Source organism: Microtus pennsylvanicus, chromosome 3 (genome assembly GCF_037038515.1).
Source record: "Microtus pennsylvanicus isolate mMicPen1 chromosome 3, mMicPen1.hap1, whole genome shotgun sequence".
In the NCBI taxonomy this organism is placed as follows: Eukaryota; Metazoa; Chordata; class Mammalia; order Rodentia; family Cricetidae; genus Microtus; species Microtus pennsylvanicus.
This window is the reverse complement of record NC_134581.1, coordinates 132,383,930-132,408,365: the sequence shown is the minus strand read 5'-3', so window position 1 is coordinate 132,408,365 and position 24,436 is coordinate 132,383,930. Positions and strand designations below refer to the sequence as shown.

The 24,436-nt window shown below is 45.8% G+C and overlaps 1 long non-coding RNA gene across 1 annotated transcript; it reads right to left on the bottom strand.

Annotated features, from left to right (window-relative positions):
• Positions 1 to 1,968: 1,968 nt before the first annotated feature.
• Positions 1,969 to 22,702, bottom strand: LOC142847335 (uncharacterized). The gene is made up of 3 exons (XR_012910146.1): positions 22,367 to 22,702; positions 11,881 to 12,034; positions 1,969 to 2,191 (listed from the first exon to the last, which is right to left on the bottom strand). It is a non-coding gene; the product is annotated as an uncharacterized LOC142847335 (long non-coding RNA).
• Positions 22,703 to 24,436: the final 1,734 nt, after the last annotated feature.

The window sequence follows — 24,436 nt, the reverse complement described above, 5'->3', positions numbered from 1 at the left end:
GAGCTGTCGAGTCTGAGCTCACTTCCTCTTCCTCCCAGCATTCTGTTCTGTTTTCACCACCCACCTGTGTTCTAACCTATGAGGGCCAGCCAAGCAGTTTCTTTATTTTTTTAACCAATGACCTTCCTCCATCAGAGGTGTGAAGTGTTTTGTTTGTATGTAGTGTATATAGTATGGGCACTACATGCATGCTTGCCACCTGCAGAGGCCAGAAGAGAGCATCAGATCCCCGAGTTTGTGAGCTGCCTGCCATGTGAGCTCTGGGAAGCAAACCTGGGTCGTCAGGAAGGGCAGCAAGTGTTCTTAACAGCCAAGCCATCCCTCCAGCCCCCACTTTCACATTTTAAATGTTTTACAATCCCAGAGGCTGACAGAAAATCTCAAAAACAATTGGCTGCGGTGGGGAAGGGCAGTAGCTCTGTGGTAGAGAACTTGTCTTACATGTACAAAGTCCTGGGTTCAAACCCCAGCAATGCAAGAAAAAAAATTACCAGTTGAAGGCTGTGTGAAAGGCTGATCAAAGAGCATCCATTTGCTGCAGTTCCTGACATTAGACTTTCTAGGGAATGTGGGGGCAGGGACGTCATTTTGTTTTGTTCTGTTTTTCTAGTTGAATTAATAATTGAGAGTAGACCTTTTGGGCGGCAGGCCTAAAATGCTTGTGGGTTAGCTATGGACCTCTGATCATGAACAGTCTACCATCTCAGACCTCCAGCCCTACTAACAACAGATAAGTCCCTGTCTCTTTTCAGGCTTCTGGATGGTTCCTGAGAACACCTAAGACACAGAACTGTGAAGCCACCTCAAGAAGAGGACCCAAAAACAGATGGGTGAAGAGTGTAACATCACTGAGCTGCTATGAACACCAGAACCTCCTGCCTGTGGCTTCTTGCTAGGTGAGAAAAAAAAAAACAATGCTGTTGTTCACATGACTAGAAGTGATTAGGAAAACCCATTCTAATTGGTGTTTATATAGAGAAAATCAATTCTACATTAGAGGATGTTTCGGTATTGTTACTTTGAAGAAACCATCTAACCCTTGCAGCATGAAGACCATTACTATCTGTTCATGGATTCTGAAGATTTGGAAAGAGCACACTAACACTGAATTGTGCACCTATAATTTCTTTGCCCTTAACTAGATGTCAAAAGTTATGGGTGACTCCATCACCAAGAGCTGGAATACTTGAAGGTCTTGTTCAGGTAAGTCTGATGGGTGTCAGCCCGCACCCTGGCTAGGACACCTACCAAGGAATTCTCCGCGTGCTTTCTTGAAAGTTCTCATACCATGATGGCTGAGGTCTAAGCACATCCCTCTGAAGAAAGCCAGAGAGAAGCCATATTGTCTTCTGTAACCCACTCTTGAAAATCGCCAAGCTAACTTCTACTATGTTTGCAAGCCCACCCACACTTAAGAGGAAGGACTGCAGATGCCCAGGATAAGAAGTGTTGGCAGGAAATGGAGGTAGAGTGGGAAGTGGTTTTGCAGTCAGCTTTGGAACCAGCATCTTTACTCTCCTCACACAGGCTCACTCTAAGGAAAAACCAAGAGCATTGCTTACAGTGTCCCATACATCCATGCTCTTCGGTTCTTTCTTACCCTAGTCTGAGCATAGAGTCACCCACGGTGTACTCTAGGTCCCTCCTCCACACCATACTGATTTTCTGATGTGCTTATTTCTTGGGCACTCTCATTTTATATGCAATAGAAAAGCCTTACGACAATAATTTGTCAAGAACTGAACCGTTAACTGGCTCTTACTAAAGCTGGGGTAAATGGGAATCCTCAGATATGCTTCTGTCTTGCCAGGACAAGTTTCTTTTTGATCAAAGGGAGAGAATTTTTTTAAGAAAAAAAATTAAATCTGTATAATGATACAGTTTTTCAAGATATTTTTTAATCCAAATATTTCTTTTTAAAATTTATTTATTTATCTTAGTTATTCATTCATTTTATGTGTATGGATGTTTTGTCTCCATACCAGAAAGGCATCAGATTCCATGGAACACAGTTAAAGATGATTGTGAGTTGCCATGTAGGTGCTGGGAATGAACTCAGGACCTCTTGGACAGCAGTCGGTGCTCAACTACTGAGATCCAAATCCAAACTTTTCCATCACAGATTTTTCTTTTCACCCAGGAGCTGGAACTAGAGACTCATTTTCTTGGCCAAAATATTAATGATTGTGGCCTGAAAAAAATTTAAAAGAAAAGAACATGCTTAGTACTAAGAACTACCCAGTATATAATTTATAACCCAACTCTAGGTCTGAGACCCTTGAAAATGAGAAAAACCTCCCTGTATTTTCATGAAAGCACAGATAAAATGCTGGAGAGGATGCTAGCCAGCTTTCCACCACTGAAGTGAAATGCCTGGAGTAATCAATGTATAAAAAGAGATGATATATTTTGGCTCACAGGCTTGGAGGTTCCTGTGCATGTTCCTTTGGGGCCTCTGGTCAGGGTGCCAGATGGTGCTAGCTGGAGGGGTGTGGTAGAGCTGAACACTTTTCCTGATAGATGACCAACAAGAGAAAGTGGATAGGAGCCCAAAATCCATTCAGAGGTACAGCTCAGTGATCTAAGTCGCTCTTCTTAACTCTTCCTCTAAATGATCCCCCTTAACAATATTTCCTGCATGTGCCACCACCACAATGGGCACAGAGGGCCCTTTGAAGATCAAAACTATAGTCGGATCATTCCCAAAATCACACTCTGAAGAGGTGCCTGAATATTTTTTACTCAATGCCAGAGAATGGGTAATCAGCACATTTGGTGGAATGGTCCCATCATTAGTTCATTCAACAGAATGGCCCAACCATGTAGATTTTACTAACCCTTGCAAAGACAACACATATGGATTTATCTTAGGCATAAACAGAATCTCCCAGAGCCTGTAAATGCATTTAAGTTCATGTATCCATTCAGCCCACACAATGAACCCCTCTATGATGGGTACAGAATTGGGCATTGAGGTATAGGAAAATAAGACCTCATGGAGGGTGAGAGCTTGGCATCTAGTGGAGAGAGAAGAATCCAGGCCAGCCAGGGCACCTTTGTTCCTTGCCTACCTCTCTCCTCTAGGGGTGTACAGAGAGGTTCTAACGCAATTTGTGCACCGAAAAGGCTGGAATGATTTAAAAACTCTGTGGGAGCCCTGAAATGAAGAGGCAAGCAAAAAAGAGGGGAGACCTCCAGGTTAATTTCCCTAGATGCCACTGGGGCAGTCCTTTCCCTATATTCTTAATTCTAGGTTTTTAATACACTACTTTAATAAAAGGCTTACTGAGAAGGAACATCTGTATTGAGAAAGATCGAGCGGACTAATGACCCTAAATTCTTCCCAATAGTTACCATTGAAAAACTCTAGAATGTCTATGTCAAACAAACAAACAAAAAAATCTGGAAGAGATGAAAACAGTATAGTGAAGAACTTCTAGACCCCCATGAATGGCATACGGTATGTCCCTGAGGTTTCCTTTTGCTTCACATATCCCAGATCTGGAGCTAAAGAAACTGTCAACCCAGATACACACGGAAGGAGCAGCTAAAGTCAGATGTCTAGACAAAGAACCAGGAAAGGGGAGGTCTGCGAGAAATTGCAGACAGTCAGCACTGTGCTCCATACAACCCCACAGAGAAAGGCTGGTCACCTCCAGATCACACACCACCTCCAGGCCCACACACCAGCGATGCAGAGACTTTCACTCCAAGTATTATAGATTTTCAATTGAGATCAAATAGCAGCTCAAGGAACTTAAAGAGAAACAACAAAAAATATAGAAAAAAAACTTTTTAAAAATTATTTTTATTTAAAAGTTTGCACAAAGCATATTTTGATCATGTCTTTTCCCTCTCCCAACTCCTCCCATATTCTTTCCACTTCTATAATCATCCAACTTCATCTTCTCTTACCACCCTGCTCTCAAAGAAAAGAAATTTCATAAAACAATTGCTGTGGGACGTCTCTGTATATGATGTGAATATATTTTTATTACCATTGGTAAATAAAGAAGCTGATTTGGTCAATAGCCAGGCAGAGTGGAGCCAGACATGAAATCCAATCAGAGAACCAGAGAGAAAAGGGGTAGCATGAGGGAGACACCAGCAGCAGCCAGGGAAGCAAGATATGAGGTAAGAAACCACGAGCCTCCTGGGTACGATGTACAATAGAGATGGGTTAATTTATGCTGTAAGAGCTAGTTAATAATAAGCCTGAGCAAATAGGTCAAATAGTTTATAATTAATATTAAGCCTCAGAGTGGTTATTCAGGAACTGGTAAATAACCAGTGGGAAAAAACCCTCCAGTTACAACCAATAAGACAAACAAAACAAAACGCATACACACACACACACAAAAAATGCTCACTCTGTGTTAGCCCGCTGGCTAATTTCTCCTAGGCCTGGGATTGTCCTGGGTGTGGTTGATAGACCCAGTGGCACTCCATTGGAGAAAACTGATTTGTCCTTTCCCATGAGGTACCAATTACAAATAGCGTATTGGTTACTGGTGGGGTTTTGTGTCCACTTCCTCTTTGCAGTGTGGAGATTCTGTCTGGTTGTAGCCTATGCAGGTCCTATGCCTGCTGTCACCACCTCTGTGAGCTCACACATGTATCAGTTCTAGTCAGAGAACTAAAACCAGGAAATAAAATCCACAGGCATCTTTACCATCTCAACAGTTACACCAACTGCAAATGATCGAAGTTTAGCAATTAAAATGCAGGAATGGTTAGGCTTGATTAAATACCATGACCCAATTATATGCTGCTTCAAAGAAACTCACCTTGGTTATAACAGGCAAGTTGAAAGCAAAAGGAGAGAAATATTAATGAAGAAATCAGGAGTTGATGTATTAATATTAAAGTAGATTTGGGGACAAAGGAAACTTGCAGAGACAGAATTGGGACACTATATATATTATGGTAAAATAGTCGATTTGCCGACAAGACCACAACCCTAAATTTATAAATAAAAACAAAAGAAAAGGAAATAAAGACTAAAGAGGAGAAGTGGGGAGCGGGGAAGGGAGAACACAAACTTTAAAATATGTGAACTACAGCCAGACCGTGGTGGTACATGACTTTAATCCCAGCACTTGGGAGGCAGAGGCTGGCAGATCTTTGCAAATTCAAGGTCAGCCAGTTCTACAGAGTGAGTTCCAGGACACCCAGGGCTACACAGAGAAAACAAATAAACAAATGAAATAATTAAAATGGACACATCAAGGCACAATTATATTTGAAACTCCAAAGGCCTTAATCCAACAATAGAGCAATTAGAAAAGGTAGTTAGGTTAAAGACTAACAACCAAAAAAAAAAAAAACCAACCTCATAATCAACACCCACTCACATGTTACACATACACCATTAACCAACAGAATCTACTAAAAAGCAGTGTACAATATTTCCAAAGGCCCATACAAAATATATACTTCAAAATAGACCACATCCTGGGTTATAAAATGACCAAATTTAGAATGATTGAAATGTTATGAACTGTGACCACAATGGAATCAAACTACAAATTAATAACTGAAAGACAATGGTAAAAAAATCCCCAAACACATGAAATTAAAGAAATATTTCTAAGTTATTCATAGGCTGAATAAAAAGTCTAAAAAGAAAACACTTAAATTCGAAGACGGGAATGAAAATAAAAATGCAATATTTCAAAATCTTTGACACAACGGCCACTGTGAGAGGGAGCTTTGCACCGCTGCCTGCTCACACTAGCAAAGGGGATGATGGATGGCAAGGTGGCTTACTCAGCTGTTTTCCCCTCAAGGGAAAGCAAGGAGGAAAATCAAACCAAAACAGGAGCTGAAGAGATGGTTCAGCAAAAAGTACATCCTGCTCTTCCTGGACCTGAGTTCCTCTCCCCACACCATGTCAGGCAGCTCAAAGCAGCCTATAACTCCAGCTCCAGGGAATCCAATGCTTTTAATCTCTCTGGGCACGAGGACTTATGTGCACAGCATCCCCCATTCACATAATTAAAAAAATAAAACAAATTATTTACAAAAAAAAACAGAAGAAAGGAATTTGATAAAATAAGAACCAAACAATTAAAACCAAAAAAGTCATGAAGAAGCAATGTACCATAGAGGCTCCCATGAAAAAAATAATAAAATTAACAAACCTCTGACTACATTGATGGTAAAAAAAGACGGATTGTCCATACCAGGACTAAACATCACAATAACTGAAATGACAATGTGGGGTGTTGCAGATACCTGCATATATATGATGCGACTTGTGAATACATTGACTGTGTGGGCCACGTACCTTTCCAGACTGTCCACCATGAAGTACTTTGTACCATCTTATAACTATAAAAGACATTGAAGTCATAATCTTAAACTCTCTGCAAAAGGAAATTTTCTGATTGAGATAGTTTGCTGGAAAATTCCAACAAGTGTATAAAGAAACCCAGCGTCAATCTTATGTTATCTCTTCCAGAAAACTGGTGAAGAGAGCCCTCCAACCAGGGCACAAAGTTCTGCCCGGATACCCAAACCAGACAAAGCGTATAAAAAAGAACAACCTGAAATGACCCTATCCTATAGCAATATTGACGAATATCTTGCATATCACCATAGAGCCTTCATCTGGTGATGGATGGAGATAGAGACAGAGACCCACACTGGAGCACCAGACTGAGCTCCCAAGGTCCCAATGAGGAGCAGAAGGAGGGAGAACATGAGCAAGAAAGTCAGGGCCACGAGGGGTGCACCCAACCACTGAGACAGTGGGGCTGATCTACTGGGAGCTCACCAAGGCCAGCTGGACTGTGACTGAAAAAGCATGGGTTAAAACTGGACTCTCTGAACATGGCGAACAATGAGGGCTAATGAGAAGCCAAGGACAATGGCATGGGGTTTTGATCCTACTTCATGTTCTGGCTTTGTGGGAGCCTAGCCAGTTTGGATGTTCACCTTCCTAGACATGGACGGAGTGGGGAGGACCTTGGACTTTCCACAGGGCAGGGAACCCTGACAGCTCTTTGGACTGGAAAGGGAGGGGGAGAGGAGTAGGGGGAGGGGAAGAAGGGTGGGAGGAGGGGGAGGGAAATAGGAGGCTGGGAGGAGGCGGAAACTTTGTTTTTCTTTTTCTCAATAAAAAAAAAAGAAATACATGAAGAAGAAAAAAAAAGAACAACAGTCCTTCTGCATACAGCTGACTAAGTTCTCCACAAAATAATGGCAACACGAATTCATAGATGAATATGTAGAATGATATAGAAATATATAGAATTTAATATGTGGAAAGAATTATGTGCAAAGAGCACGTAGATTTATTCCAGGAAATGTAAGGCTTGCTCAGTATTTGTTCATTCAGTACAGTGGATCACTTGAAAAGGTTAAAGAAAGTTTATGGAACAGGAAAGCGTTTTACAAAATCCAGCCCTGATTCATGATTTAAAAGGTAAAATGTGAGTACCGCCTCGGAGAAGGTTGGTGAGTGAGGGTGGTACCAACTTCCGTGCCACTTGAGCTGAGGGCACTGAGTGGGAGCTGAGTATGTGGGCTAGTCACATTAGGAGGCCATACGGAAGAGAAATCAAGTGGATTTTGTTGTGAGATGTTTTCCTCTTTTGGCTTCTTAGGGGGTTCCACCACCCAGTTCCCAGATAAATCACACACGGAGGCTTATTCTTCGTTATGAATGCCTGGCCTTATCCTGGCTTGTTTCTTGCCGGCTTTCCTTAACTTAAATTATTCCAACTACCTTTTATCTTTCTCTATTTCTGTATACCTTTCTTTACTTCTTTCTCCATGGTTTGCTTCATAGCTGGGTGGCTGGGCCCTGCTGTCCTTCTCTCCTTGTTCTTTTGCTCCTTTTCTTCCTCATTTCTCCTTCTGTTTATCCTCTCTGCCTGCCAGCCCTGCCTATCCTTGCTCCTGCCTTGCTATTGACTGTTCTGCTCTTTATTAGACCATCAGGTGTTTTAGACAGGCAAGAAATCACAGCTTCATAGAATTAACCAAATGCAGCATAAACAAAAGCAACAACCCTTAAAATAATATTCCCCAATCTTGGTAACCTTGGAACTGGTGTTGGGAAAGGAGAGTTAGAAAGGACTTGCAGTTACAATGGGTCCTTAAGAGAACTGTCTGGATTGGGAGAACTCCTCTGGGATTTGCCTTTATGGAATCTGAAGATTTTAGAGATGCAGAAGATTGGATGGGTAGGTTATTTGCGGTTCTCCAATAGGAATTGAAGTATCAGCAGGCATGACTCAGACATCTCATTTGATAGGTACCTGCCTGCCTGACGTCCCTTTGACCCTAATGATATTAAGTGTGTCACCATGTCCAGCTAGGTTCTTCGATAAACGTTGGTAAAGCTGTGGGATATTCATGGACCGAAAACTTAAGATTCATACATTATGCTGCAGTTAAAACAAAATCAATCACAAGGGGGGAAATGGGAGAAAGTCTTTGCATCTGGGGTTAAGCGCACTTCAGGGAGCGTGAAACTCAGCATGCACCCTACGGAAGGAATGTTGGGTGAGCTGAACTTTTGGTAAAGACTTGAGAGCTCTAACTCTGTAACAGATCCTGAGGACAGAAAACTAAGACACAGCGGAGGGAAGAAGGAAGTTGCGTGAGATCACACGCTTGACAAAGAATGGCTACCTAGAATATTCAAAACCCAACTGTAAAAACAGCAAAACAACCGATCCAATTATAAAATTGGCAAGAAACATAGAAAGACATTTCAGCGCAGTGGGTTCCCAGATGGAAAATATGCACATGACGAGCGCTCACCATCATTAGCTGTTAGAGAAACACAAATTAAAGCTGCAGCGAGGAGCCACCACACACCTACCAGGACAGCAACGGTGAAAAGCAGACAGGACCAAATGCTAGCACGGAGGCGAGAAGGACATATTGTTGGTGGAAATGTAAGTTGGCAAGCCACTCCCAATAACGTTGGCGCTTAGAGAAAAATGGAAACATAAAACACCATATGACTCTGAAACCGTATGCACTCCTAGGCACTTAGCCCTGCACTGGTGCAGAGATCTACCTGTTACTTGTCCTGGTTAGTTTTTTGTCAACTTGACACAAAGCTAGAGTATTTTGAGAGAAGAGTCCACCTCAATTGAAAAATTATTCCCACCAGATTAGCCTATGTGCGAATCAAGAAAGCCTGCAGGAAATTTTCTTGATTAATGATTGAGGTGGGAGGGGAGGGCCCAGCTCACTCTGGAGGGTGCCACCCCTGCCCGATACTGGGTTCTAGGAGAAAGCAGACTGAGCAAGCCACGAGGAGAGAGCAATCCAATAAGCGGAATTCTTCCATGGTCTCTGCTTCAGTTCCTGCTTTGAGTTTCTGCCTTGACTTTCCGTCATGATGGTCTACCATTGAGCCAAATGAGCTAAATGAACCTTTCCCTACCCAAGATGCTTTGGGTCAATGGTGTTTTATCACCTCAATAGAAATCCTAAAGCAAAGATGGCACAATTACAGTAACCGAAGATTAGAAACAACTTTCACGTCCTCGAATGGGTGGATGGTTCAAAAGCTGTGGCTCATTGGAATTTTGGAGTTTAACAGAGACATGAAAGGCAGGATCCACTGGCACTTGCTGCAGTGTGATCAGTCTGCAGAGAATCATACTGAGGGGAAAGCCAACTTCAAAAGCTACCTGTTGTTTGACTCCAGTTATATAAGTCTTGAAGTGACATATAGAAATGGAGAACGGGGGAGGGGGGACTGCTAGGAGTGAGAGGAGGAAAGGTGTGTGTATGTGTGTGTACGCCTGTGCACGCGTGCGTGCCACAGGGCAGCAGGAAAGATCCTGTGGAAATACCCTATCTTGCCTAGATGACTCTAAACATCCTAAAGAACATGATAGAGATATGTTATGGGCTTTCCATATTTTCCCAGTGGGAGAAATGGAAGGCCTTATGTCTTTCATTTATGCATTATTTCTTGCAGCTAGATATTGTGCATATTTTCACAACTATGTAAAAATGAAAGCTCTATTTTTCAAAATGAAAACTGAAGAGCTCAAATCCAGGTAAGCCATTTCACACTGAAGCCTCCAAGCTCCTGGTCTTCGGTTTCCTGTTGCCCTTTTTATTTTTCTTTTCACTGTGGAATGGGAGGCTTTTCCAGAAGTTTGCCTTGATTAGCAATTCCAAGGTGGAAACACCTGAGCCCGAGTGCCTGCCCCAGATCCTTGCCATGCCTCACACCACACTTCTGCTGCCCTGGAAGGAGGTGAATGGACAGAGTCCCAAGGGACAATGATGGTGTAACTTGAGAAAGAGTCTCTACAAAATATAGTGGTACGATGGTTGAGAGAGAGAGGGCTGAGGAGGCGCTGAGTTCCACTGCAAGGCCAAGAACAAAGAGGAAGAGCGGCAACCCGGTCCAAATGTTCAGAGAAGCAGTAGAAGCAAGATTGTTCAAGGACATTCAGTTTTCATCCCAGTTTGTTGGGTTTGGTTTGTTTGTTTTGAGACAGGTCTCAACAGGTAACCCTGGCTACCCTGGAACTTGAGGAGGTCCTCCCATCTCAAGCTTCTGAACGCCAGGATTGCAAGTGTGCACCACCTGCCTGAGGACATTTCTTGCAAGAAGAAAGCCAGCATGGACCCAGGAAACCAGAGACTACTTAGACAGGAATGGAGGCTGTCAGGGTAGACAGCATTCTTTCTTAAGAATGGAGGGAGTGGGCATAGACTGTATTCTTACTTATTTATGTGAGGAGAGCCTGTGGGAATGGACCAAAGTAGAGAGTATTAAGGTTCAGATGAGCTATGTAAGCTTGGGGGGGGGGAGTACGTGTGTGTGTGTGTGTGTGTGTGTGTGTGTGTGTGTGTGTGTGTGTGTGTATGAGTGTATATGTATGTATGAGTGAGTCTTTGTGAGAATGTGTGTGTGAGAGACCGTATTTGGATGAGTGTGAGCGTGTGTGTGTGTGTGTGTGTGTGTGTGTGAGTGAGTATGTGTGTATGAGAAGGTAGCTCAGTCAGTAAGAGCTCCCCGTGAAGCAAAGGACCTGAATTTGGTCTTTAGTACCCAGGTGAAAAAGTCGGGTGTGGTAGTGCGCACTTGTAAACCCAGGGCTGGAGAGGGAGATCAGTGGGACTTGCCAGTCAGTCAGCCTGGCCTCATGAGCTAACCCTGGGTTCTGGTGAGAGACCCTGCCTCATAAAACAAAGTACACGGCACTTGAGGAGGAACGACACCGGAGGTTGTTCTCTGACCTCTCAGTGTGCACACACACACCTGTGCACATATGATCACCCGCACCCACAGATGTGGGGATGGAGGGAAGGAGGAGAGAGAAAGGGAGAGAGTCAGTTCTGTCATGGTTTCTTGGTGTGTCAGAGCAGATGAGAAACTGTGACCTTCCTGAAGATGGATCAGCACTGTCGGAGGAAGTGCCCACGGGTCTGAGAGCACAGAGAAGCACCATCTATTAACAGCGGCTGGCAAATCGGCTCACAGCCAAGAAACAGGTGGCAGCTTTAGAGACTGGAGAGCAGTCGGAAACTAGAGGGTGCTTGCCTTATGGGCGAGCATTACGGACTCCCCTAGTATATCCTATATAAATAGCCCATAATGGGAACGTAATTTCGGAAATGGAGACATGGATGGCAAAACTGGAACAGAAAGGGCGGTGCACCCGGGCAGAGGGAGCTCTCTAGATGTGGGGTGGGGGCACGTCTGGGGATATTTCCCCCACTAAAGTGGGTCTCTGCTTCCCTAAATTGATGCCAAAAATATTTTCTTCTAATATTTCTCCTTGTGCTTCATGGAAATGTCTCTAAGCATGAGGCGCCCTAAGCTGCTGGTGAAGCATGGGTGAACGCAAAGGAAAATCACAAACACTAATCCTAAAAAGGGGGGGGGACCTTTCAATTGGAGAATCCAGCAGGTGAGAGCTCCCTCCCAGAATGATCCTGGGCTCCAGTCAGGACAGTAGCGAGCTGCTCATCATTCTTCCAGGTCAGGAGGGTTCCCAGGGCTTCCGGAAACAGGCTTCTCTGCAGGGATTTGATGTGAAGCCTGTAACAGAGTTAGGATGAGAAGTTGGCGAAAGGAAAGGGCCAAGAGGAGGAGGGCTGGGATAAAGGCAGCAGGTGCAATCCTGAGGCCTAAATTTGAATATAGTGTTGCAGACTAGCCAAATGCGTTTGCGGGACTGGTTGGCTCAGGACACACAGAAGGGGATCTGATAAAAATCCACAATTGGAAGGAAACAATGTTTTATCAGGTCACGGTACAGGCTGGTGCCACCCATTCAGACTCACTTATGTGGGACAAAAACATCCAGAAAGAGCGCAGGGCTTGTCACCAAAAGACAGGCACACGGGCCTCTGTCACCGGGATCTGTAGCACCGGGCCATTTGCTGACACCGTCCCGGCTTCAGTTTTTCTCTCTGGGGCAGGACTTCTAGTGACCTCTATGGTGATGACCAGAGGAGAGCTAATGTCTTGCATCCCGTGGATGGCATTCTGTTGCGAGAACTTGTGCAGGAACTGACTCAGGCTAGGAACAGTCACTGTCCTTCCAGAACCAAAGCCTGAAAAAGGACACTTTCCTACAGCTCAGCTTGGTGAAGTACTCGGCGGTTTGGCGTCTGAGTGTTTGCCGCCAGCGCAGTAACAGCAGGATGACTATGGTCCTTCATCGTGGGTTCTCCATGTACATTTGATAAACGCATTGGGGAAGAAACACAAAATTAAGGGAGGAGGGATCTACTGTGTGTGTGCAATATGATACAACTCTAATGGATTTTGCATTCATCTCTTGATGTCCCAGCAGCCACAACAGAATGGTAAGTGTGTTGAATTACTTATTTCTAACCGTCTGGAAGAACATACCCAGCCCTGCACGGACTCGAGAGCAAACTGGTGCTGAGCACTGCGCTAGCTTCTAAAGTAATTCTGCAGCAAATATAGCAATGACTTTCTGGCGGCCATTTCTTGGGGCTGGGGGCAGAACTCAGTGGTAAAGAGCATGCGTAGAATATTCAAGATGTCCCCTGTGCTGTTCTCCACAAGGAACCAGCATGAGATCTTGGAGTGCAATTCAGAATCGTCTGCCCTTCGGAAGACAGAGTGATGGAGTCTCCTTGGTTTTTAGTGAGATCCAGTGGAGAGCTTTGAGCAGACTATGACACATTATCACCTTTGCATGGCAGCTGACTCTGACTGCCGACCAGGAGCTGGTAGAAAGAGAGTTGTAATCTAGAACTAAAGAGGGTCCTGAAAGGGCACGTGCTTTCAAGTTGCTCCCAGTACTGATGTGTGCAGCCTGATGTTTGAGAAACAGGGGAGCCCAGGATGATGGTGTGGACCTGGAATCCCAGCACTCAAAAGGTTGAGATAGGAGGATTTCAAATCAAAGCCTGCCTGGACTGTAAAACAAGATCCAGTCTCAAAAGCAATGAGAAGAGACTGGGGAGGCTGACTAGGTATCTCGGTTCAACCTGCCATCCCAGCTTTCGGGAAATGGAGGCAGAAGAATAATCTGTCATCTTTAGCTATATAGGGAACTTAAAGCCAGCCTCCTCTACAGGAGACATTATCTCAAAAAATACAAAGTCAAAACAAACACAAATCGCCAAAAGCTGAGGATACGGCTCACTGGCTTTGATTCCCAGAATGGCAAAGCAAAATACACCACCACCATCCTTCCACACATTGCCATCTTAGCAAATGAGTTAGCATTTAGCTAGATCCCCATCCCAAGATCACAAAACATATATTCTTGGTTGCAAACCTTTCCAAGAAGACAAACAAAACCCTCAGTTTCTTAGAACACACCCACCTGCCTTTGACGAGCCCTGGCGCCCTCTCTTTTCACGGTCTCCCAAGCATGAGATAAGATGTTTGGGCAGTTCTGCCCTTGGGAATTTTGGCCCTGGAAAACTTAAGTTCTTTCACGCCTCCAGCAATGCAGTCATTCCATTCCCTCATCTCCCTCATCCACGCGGGCTCCTTCCCCCACCCCCATCCCCACCCACTCCGCCACAGGCACCCTCATCCTTCATCTTCCAAATCCCCTGTCATCTTGTGACTTCCACTTACAACTCGCCTCATGTAGGAAGACTTCTTTCCCTGGACACAAACGTCCATGAGGTTCTCTTGCCATCAGCGCTCTCCTGACCCTCCCCAGGACTTTCTGTTCGCCAGCATCTGCCTGCCCTCTACAGTAAGTTCTAGAAGGGCAGATGCTCTTTTCCCCATTGCCTCAGGCACTCAGGATAGAGCCTGGCTTCCTGTAGATGTCTAATCAGTGTTTATCGAATGGTTGAAAGATTCTCTGGCTTGCCGGAGTGCGTGCCTGAGGAGACTGCGGCCCAGAGAACTTTCACCTAAAGCTCCTTGCAGAGAGAGCCAGTCCCAGGAATAAAACAACATGAGCGTACTGATCCTTCATGAAGTTTCTGGCACCGAGCTAAGTGCTATCCATCCATTGTCTAGGTCAGTCCTCAACAGATGGCTGTGAGGTCATTTCCAAAACACGTGCCATCTTGGAGTTCTTGCTTTCCCACACCCTCTTCACAGTCTGCCAGCTCCACCCACAAAATACAGCCATTTCTGACCTCTTCTCTACAGCACTGAAATTGCTTGCCAAGGTAACTGCAGGCAGCCGCACAATGACCGAATGGCTTCCACCCTCAGCCTCTGTGTTAGCTGCCTTTCTCACACCACAGTGGAATACCTGTCAAAACCAGCTCAAAGGAAGAGTGCCCGCTTTGGGCTTATGTCTGAGGGAATATGATCCATCGTGTTAGGAAAGTCACAATAATGGTGACTTTTGGGTCACATAGGTGGCTCGTGACTATAATAGCAAGAGCACAAGGCAGTTGGCTGATGTCTCAGGAGACCAGAAGCGGGTTTAGGCTCTAAGTCCCAAGGTCTGCACTCAGCAACTCACTTATGGCTGGACCTCACTTCACAAAGGGTCCACAATCTCCCCCAAACAGTGCCACCACCTGAAGGGCAAATTTTCAAAGAACACGAGAGACTTTCCACATGCAAACTATACACAACAGCCCCTCAAAATTTTCCCCCACCAATGGCCAGAGAGATAGTTTATTTATTTATTTAAGAATTTTATCTTTGTGTATGGTTTGTGTGTGTGATCAGTGCCTGTACGTGTGTGTATGTGTGTGTGTATGTTCACACAGAGTGGCATGACTTTGGAGGTCACAGAACAGCCTGCTTTCCAGAATGTGGGAGATGATTCTAGCACCATCTAGCATAGTCCGCTAGTCTTAAAGCAGTGTGGTCTAATTGCAGCCTTAAGAAACATGGACCTGAGGTGTCTTATGGCTCACAACTACCCATAAGAGGCCTGGACTTCCCACTGAGTCACTGTTCAATGTAGACCTTGCCTTCTCTGGGAGAGATCTCAAAAAGACAAGACCACAGTTCAGAAATCAGCCCACAGAGAACAATATCTCCACAAAGCTAAGGGGCAGATGCCCAAGCTGTCAGGGAGAGAGCCACGCTGCCTGAAGGAACTGATTGTGCTTGCTCTGAGGCTGAAGGGCCACAATTACTCCTGTCCATTCATGCCCTGTCTGCCCCGGAGGCTGCATGTGCCACAGACAAGCCCCTCAGCGAGTGCTCTATCGGCGGCTCCAGGCCCAGCACGCGATGGCCCCCCGACCTCCACAGGCCAGGCCTTGTCTTGCTCAATTCTCCACTTATTGTGCCATTTAGCAGCAAGAGAAGAGCCATGGACTGCCCTGGGGAGTGTCTGTGGCAAGAGCAAGCACTGAATTGATTTTCAAGATTAACTCTCATCCCCAGCTGGGAGGCAGCATGCCCCAGAACTGAGCAATCTTCCTGGGTCTCCTCCTGTTTCAGAAAGCTCTCTCTCTCTCTGGGCTAGGTGTCTGGTGAGGCTGGGTGGGTGGGTCTTGGAAGGGCTTTCCCTGACACTATCAGGTAAAGCCTCCACACGTGTGCCCAAGCAGACGCCAAGGGAGCTGCTAGTACGAGCTCACCCTCCGAGTGTTTTTCTTCTCTGTGTGATCCCAGCAAACATCTCCTCCTTTTCGAAGCTTAGGCTTCCCCTCTGAAAACAATCAACACCTCCCTTGCGGGCAGGCTTGGGAAATTAGAGATTCTTTTCATGAACTGCCTGGCCTGATAAGGTTTCAATAAAATGACTGGTGGCCATTACATAATCTCCACTCCCTTCAAGTAACCCATCTCACCCACGGTTATTTTCTCCAAATATTTGGAGAACTATTTCTGGATTATTTCCATTTTCATCAGCAATTATATAAAGGAACAGGGAACTCCTGGGAGACAGAAGCAAGAAGACTGCCTCGTGTCCAAGGCCAGCAAGGTCAGTGGGGGCTACAAATTCAGGCACTGCCTTGGAAAACTAAGAATTAGCAAACAAGCAAAGCAACAATGACAGCCAACCCATAAAATAATGAGAAGCCAATGAAATACCTTTGACAAAGGAAATTCTGTTGTTTGCCTTGCAGGAGCTCCTGATGGTTCTACCCTTTTGTCACTCATCCCTGTCTTTGTCACCAAATGCACCTGCCCATCCATATTTATTCATATATTTCTTTATCATAGGGTCCATACTAGCTCGACTTCCCTATGCAGCAAGGATGCCCTCGATCTTCTTATTCTCTTGCCTTACCTCTCAAGCGCTAAGACGGCAGGGATGAACCACCACACCCAGTTTATATGATGCTGAGGGTTGAGCCCAGGGAGTTACGTGCTGTAGGCAAACACTCTACCAACGGAACTCTATTCTTTGGTTCACGTCTTACTTTTAGGCAGTCACTCATCATCCAGGCCTCCAGAAGAGATCTAGAGATTTTGTATATCCATCTTGTAGACCAATGTCAAAGTTCTTCCTCATTACAGTTCAACCTCTCACAATTACCCATGTGCCCTTTGGCATAGGATCCCTGCCCCCATCTTAGTGTTAGTCGTATGATATTGGTTGAGAGCCAATGAAAGCTGTTGGGGCCATGTATAAATCTTTTGTTCATCACAGTAACAGACAGAAGAAATGATTCCACCCAAGTCTAGATGAATTCATGAGTCTATTGGGCTGACTTCCAGGACATTAGAGAGCTGTCAAGGGCACAAGGGTCACTCAAAGGCAGCTCCATCACTGACAACTCCAGGCCCACAGGAGTGATGACTCATGACAACAGAATCCCTGGAGCTGGCGGCACAGTTTGCAGTCAGTTCCACAGAAGAGCTTCCTCTCCCTGGGACTGTCTGCTGTTTTCATCACCTTGGGGAAGGGCCTTGTGGTCCTTGTAACTCTCTGAGCTTGCTGGACTTTGTAACTTTCATCAGTATCTCAAGTCTTAAGAACCTTCCTTCTGCAAGGAGGCAGTTTCGACTCAGGAAATGGGTACACAATGTGCCTTTGGTTTTAGCCATGTCTACCTTCTCTGTCACAGCACACTTACCTTGCCTGCTTTCCTAGTCACCACCTATCACCCAGTTCTCAGTGATATGATTCTGCTGGACCCTGACTAGAGATGCAGAGCCCTGAGCACATCCAGGCCCCGTGTTCTAGCTAGCTTCTTTGTTGCTGTGACAGAAACACCAACCAAAAGCACCTCAGGGAAGAAAGCATTCATTTTAATGTACACTTCCACATCACGAGTTCATCATCGAGAAAATTCTGGGCAGGAGCTAAAGGAAGTGACCAATGGAGAAATGTTGCTGATCCCTTGCTCACCATGGCTTGCTCAGCTTACCTTCTTACACAATCCAGGGTCACTAGCCTGGTGTGGTACCATCCAGAGTGGGCTGGGCCCTCACACATCAATAATTAGTCAAGAAAATGTCACACCGACTTGTCTATGGGTCAATCTGATAGAAGCAATTTCTCAACTGGAGTTCCCTCTTCCATGATGACTCTGGTTGGCATGGAGTCGACAAAAACTACTCAGTTCAACCAGCCAAGCAGAATCTCTAAGGATGAGACTCAGGACTTGCCTATCTGTCATTATGCCTAAGGAAGTTTGAGGACCACTTAAGGGTACAGCAAAAAGGAGTTTTGTCCGCGGGGAGGAGGGCATAAGCACCCGAGTAGAGCAATCTGCCGTACAGAAGCACTTGCTACTTGTGAAGTACCCCATGATTTCGAGAGAAAAGGCCTATTTCTTAGTCATCATTTCCCAGTGTATGGCACCATGCAGCAGAAAATGTGCACCAAATACCCAGGTCGCGTCTCTATTTCAGTCTGATGGGCAAAGGAGGTAGAACTTGATTTGCCCTTGAATGTTGCCAGAAGGGATTTAGATGTACACTATTACAGATTCCCTGATAGCTGCGTGTTCCATTATTGTTTTTCTGAGAAGGTGCACAGATGTGCCCACTCACTTCAGCAAGAGAGAGAGCAACCGGTGGACCAAAGAAGCAATTGTATCCAAGACCCGTCTGAAGAAGCAAGGGGTCTATTGCAGCCACTTACGCGAGTGTGGATGGAAAATGAACCATGGATGACTGACAGGCAGGGCAGCTGCATTCTCCAAAGACCACCCCAGATATTGGAGTCCCTTCTATGGCTTGCAGGAGGCGGCACCGTAGAGTCTGCTCTCCCTGCCCAGCAAGCTTCTGCTGCTTGGATAACCTCAGAAGAGCTTAATGAGAACATTGAAAGCTCTTGTGTTCCCTAAGTTTTGCCAGCTTCTGTCCTCCCCTGAATGGAGAATGTTTCAAACAGGAGGGAACAGGCTGCACATCGTGGAGAAAAGGTTTGTGGAGAGCTGGGTCGATGGCTCAGTCAGCAAACTGCCTGCTGGGTAAACATGAGGATCTGAGTTCAGATCCACAGAACCTAAGGAGAAAGCAGGAGTGACAGCACATGCCTGTAACCCCAGTACTGGAGGTAGGGACATGCAGATCTCTAAAGGTCACTGGCCAGCCAGATTAGCTCAGCCAATAAGCGTCAAGTTCAGTGAGAGACCTTGTATCAAAAAGGAAAGGTGGGGAGCAAAGAAAAATACTTGACAGGCTCAACAAATGCACATGCACCCCACATCCATAAATACACACTTAGCAATGTACACATCACACCCCCTGTGGTGAGCTGAAAAAAATGGCCCCAAAGGGAGAGGCACTATTAAAAGGTGTGACCTTGCTGGAGTACGTGACATACTTCCTCCAACATGCATGAAGTGTATATGCTCAAGCCAGATGCAGTGAGAGAGACCACTTCCTGTTGCCTGTGAGCCAAGACTTAAGAACTCCCATCTCCCTCTGAGCACCATGTCTGCCTGCATGCTGCCTTGTTTCTTGTCATGACTATAACAGACTAAACCTCTGCACAAGCCAGCACAATTAAGTGTTTTCCTTTATAAGAGTTGCCGTGGTCATGGTGTCTCTCCACAGCAATAGAAACCCTAACTAAGACACCCCCACCCGCGCACATACACACGGTGAGGTAAATTTGGACAGCAGAAAGATAGATGGTGTAAAGAAAGTAATATTTAGAGTCGTTATGTGCCTGGGAGTCTATATGTCTTTATATAATCATAGTCTAATCTTCTCAACTATCTTAAGTAGCAATTACTAGTTCCATCTTCATAAAAATTGTTGCACCAAGTTGAATAATGTTTCCTGTTTCCCGGAGCTGCTGAACAGAACCCATCTTCAAGCTGGAGTCTGACTAATTTAAGCTTAGCATCCTGGCTCTCTCCTTTGTTTCTTTCCCAATGCGTGTTTGTGTGGCTCTCGTATTTAAGAAAGCATATCTATATAAATCAAATTCTATAAAAAAACAAAATCTATCAGGAGGTGGGGTTTGAAAGGAGATGTGATGTTGCAGAAGCTCGCAGGAGGTAGCATTTGCCCCTTGACATGAGGGTGATGCTTGGGATTGACCCGGAAAGACTGCACTAGGGGAGGGAGGGGGAGGGAGCATCTACCCTGGCAGCAACATCACAAATAAGTCCATGGAGGAGGAAATAGCGTGTGTTCCAGATTGACTTTAGCAGCTGCTGAGGCCCCCGGAAGGGAAGGAAACAGGGACTTAGAATACAGCCACTGGGTATCGTTTTATAGTTCTCCTATAATACTCGGCACCCCTGGGAACTGGGGGCCAAAGAACAACGGTGGGGCTTGTTAAGATCGAAATGGCCGAATGTCAGCTGCTTAAGGATTAGAGGGAGTGCTTTATGGTTGGGATGGCCGACTCCGAGGCCCCAAGTCCAGAGGGAAGTTGGGATTGAGCATGAGAACAGGAAGACTGTCCCAGAAAGCACAGTATCACAGTATGTAGAGGAGCAATTGAGCAAATATATATATATTCTCTTACTAAGAAGGAGGAAACATTCTTCAAAACCTCCAGATACCCTCTCTTGTCCCTCTCATTAGCCAGAATTAGGTCACCTCACCACCAAGCATGATAGAAGGAAGGAAGAGGTCCCCATGTTGACATCAACTGGGGTAGAGGAGATGGTGAGACTCAGCTGAAAGAAGAGGAGGGACCCCACACCTGCTGACCGTGCCCTTCTGTGCTGTTAGATGTCCGTCAGTCCCCAGTCACTCACTGCCACTTTCTCTTTACAAACAGAAAGCCAGAAGCCCTGGGAGATGGGCCCTGGCCCAGGGTCCCACAGCACTGCTCCGAAGTCCTCGATCTTTCTACTACTGCTCACTGCAGAATCTCAGAGCAGAGTGCAAAGGCAGATGCTGTGCCCAAAGAGGGGATTAGGAGTGTTCAATGGCCTCCAGTTCTTTGAAGTGTTACATGCTTGGTTGGCTTCCGTGAAGCCCTTTAGGACTGAAGACTGAAAGCAGCAGTTGAAAGCATTAAAAAAAAAAAAAAGAAGAAGAAGAAGAAGACCAAAAAACCAACCCCCCCTCAAAAAAAAAAACTCACAAAAACCAAAATCCTTCTACCAATAGGATTAAAAAGGGTGGGTAATGTACCAGACATTGAAGGCTCAGTGAAAAGGCCCATGCTGTGCCTGGGAATACAGCTCAGTTGACAAAATGCTTGTCCACAACACGCTGGTTTCTACCCGCCCAGAGCCACAAAAAACTGGGCACGGTGACACACATCTGTAATCTCAGCACTTGGGAGGTGGAGGCTGGAGGATCAGAAATTGAAGTTATCCTCAACTACCCGGTGAGCCTGGGTTTCGTGAGACCTTGTCTTGAAAAGGTCCCAAGGCTTGAGTAGTAAGGGCTGGGTACTTTTATTATTATTTTCTTTACCCCTCTTATCTTAAGCAAATAAAGACGCTGTTGTCAGCCTACCAGCTGACCCGAAAGGAGCACAGCCCCCCCCCACACACACACACACATCATTCTACATAAAGTGGGAACCTGGTGGAATTGTGTCTTCACCTTCTTGGGCATCACAGGGAAGGGAATCTGGGTGGCAGTAGCCAGAGAAGAGAGATCATCTGGTCCTTTTGAAATGGGCGGAGGCAGGGTCAGGAAGCCCAGAAGCCAAGCTGTTTGTTTTGAGTCAGTAGCAGAGACTTGAACCAAGTCTCTCATCTTTCAGACCATTGTCTCCTCCTCTGAACATGCTATCTTATAGTTGACAACCGAAATTGACCACTAGCCAGGTGTGATGGCCTACGTTCATAATTCCAGCACTCAAGGAGCAGAGGCAAGAGAATTACTGCTTCTTAGTCAAGGTCAGCCTGGTCTGCATAGCAAATTCCAAGTCAGCAAAACCCGCCTCGTGCAACACCCATCTCTAAGTAAATAACTACGGAACGTCCCTAAATAAATAAATAAGTAGCCTTGGAATACAGACGTGTTTTCCTAAGAGAATATCAGCCCGCTGCCATTGCTGTGCCCAGGGAAGCAAGCAGGCTCGCGGTGTCCCTGCTGAGCTGGCGGTTGACTCTTTTCAAAATCGAAGATAGAACTTTCTCCACGGCTCAGCCTTGCCCTTGCCACAGCGGGGTCTACAGAGATTATGTGTCACCTTTTACTCTCCGGCTACTCCCCGGGCTGTGCCGGCAGTGTCCCCTTCCCTCCAGCAACCTGACACCTCACTGCAGTTTTGCTCCTTAGCCACTTAATCCCCACTCCGTATTAATAACCTGGGGCTAAACCATCAGGAGTTCTTGAGGTTGGAACCATGGAGGCAGAAGTGGCCTGGAATGACAGCTGCTCTTTATTTAGGGCAAAGGTGATTATAATTTATAAAGAGCAATGAACTCGTTTGGGAGCTGACGGAGGCAAAACCAAGAGACTGGGAAGGTCTGAAAGGATCCCGGATCTTGAATTCTAAGGCTTAGAAAACAGAGGCAGCTCTGCTGACTTCCCATCCCAAGTGGCAATGATTTTGTCTGACTTTGGCTCATGTTTAAGTCTCAGGGACTAAAATCAAACTACGCAGCATGAGCTCTCAGCGCATACCTGCCTTCCAGGCCCACGGGACTCCAGGCTGGTTCAACAGCAGAAGGCAAGGAGCGTGATTGAAATCCCAGAACACATTTCCCAACGCCAACAAGATGCCATCGGAATGCCTGGTACTAAGTCCAAGGAGAGGGTGGCAGGAGGGCATGGACATAGTTACGCTCACATCTTCTTCGCTAGAACATCTCTAACTAAAGTCACGCTTTCACCCAGCGCCTGGTTCATTGTAGACCTCCCTCTGCCGCTCTCCATAGCTGATCAGGTCTCATGATGAGAGATCCAGGTTGTAACTCTCCTGTGATCCACAGAGGGCACAAGCTTGTCATCCTCCAACAGTCCTTGAATTCTGCAGACTCCTGGCTGTCTCATCCTGTTCCCTGTATCGTCACCCTCTGAATATCTGAAACATGGGAGGTAGGTGGGAAATATTTGTCTGCTCTGTCAATGTTTTAAAATCCCCAGGGACCCCCTACTACACATGGAAGGATGTCCAAACTATGAAGGACGGCTAGCAAATGCCCTTTAAAGTTAGTGCTTTCCCCATTTCAGGCTCTGAGACTTCTCCCATAATTCATTCTAATGATCTTCGGCTCCCCCACATCCTCTTCCACAAGGTCCAGTGCAGAGTTGGTATTCAGTGAAAAATATTTAAGTAAACAAATGTACAAACTCCAAGACACCATTAGTATATGGAGATGATGAGTCCGTATGACACAGGGAAGGACAGCTAAGTCCATGACTAGGCTGTGGCTAAGACGGCAGGTTCTAGAGCCGAGAAACCGGGATGGGAACACCAGCTCCCTCGGAAGCTGAATGCACGGAGAACTGGTTTCCCCAAACATTCACTTGAGAGAGAACCTGCTTCACTGACTGTTGTGTAGAATTAAAAAACAAAATAGTTCCCGTGAATCTGGCTGTCACAACTAAGTACTCAATAAGCGATAGTTAATGTTCTTACCAATCGGAAACCGAATCCATTCTTAGGGGAGTATTTATAACTCTACTGACTACAGCTGAATGTCAGGAGGTGACGGTGGCACAGAACTTGCAAGTAGATGCCTCCAGTTCCCATGAGGAGTCCAAGTCCTCCCTTTATGAGGTTTCTGCCAAGGCCAGGCTAGAGCAGCGTCGCCCAGGGAGATGCCGTCAAGGCAGAAAGGCGCAGAGTGTAGGTTCCCATGTCCCAGGCGCAAGACCTGCACCAGAGTTTGTTCCCTCATTACTTAGTGTCTGAGCCTTGAAGAAAACATGTAAATTATGCAGAGAGGCACCATATTGTCGCAGGCAAATGAGACCTTCATTATCCCTGTGTGAGCATGGCTTAGCCAACAGAGCAGAGAGAAACAGTCAACCCTTCAAGGTCTGGCGGCACAGATGGGTGCTCAGAAAGGTTCCAGGGACCCTCAGAGCAGGGCCAAATGCTGTCATTACTCAAGTGATTAACACATGGCCAGGCACGTGGTGTGTCCCTAATGATTCTGCTTCTCTCCAGCCTTCTCTAGAGGAAGTAGCTCATCTGTTCTCTATGCTCATCACCGCACCCTGAAAACACTCAGCCCGTATCTCAGGGCTTAGCAATATCCATGCCCGCCGCCACCACTCTTAATAGGAAGGCTCATTCCCATGTGCTCCAAACACCTTCCTGCCACCATGGGTCAATATCCGTTTATAGCATTGTCTCCTCCAGGATTCCCATGTATCAGTCCACTTCCATCACTGGATTTACTGGAATCATAGTAACCCCTGTCTATCACAAAGCCCTCACTCACCTTTGGCTGAATGCTGGCTTTGTTTATTGTCTTACTCTCTACCCCACTTCTGCTGCTACCAAGATCTGTTGAGAAAAGATTGTTCCAGCAACTCACTCTCTAGAATATCGTTTTTGTCTTAAGACAAAATCTCATGTAGGCTAGGCAAGTTTCAAACTCACTGCGTAGCCAAGGCTGGCCTTGAACTCCTGATATTCCTGCCTCTACCTCTCCACTGCTGGATTACAAAGGAGCACTGCCCCATCACAGTCTGGCTCTACCCGAGTCACTGGCCTTCTCTTCATTCCAGAAGCTCTTATTC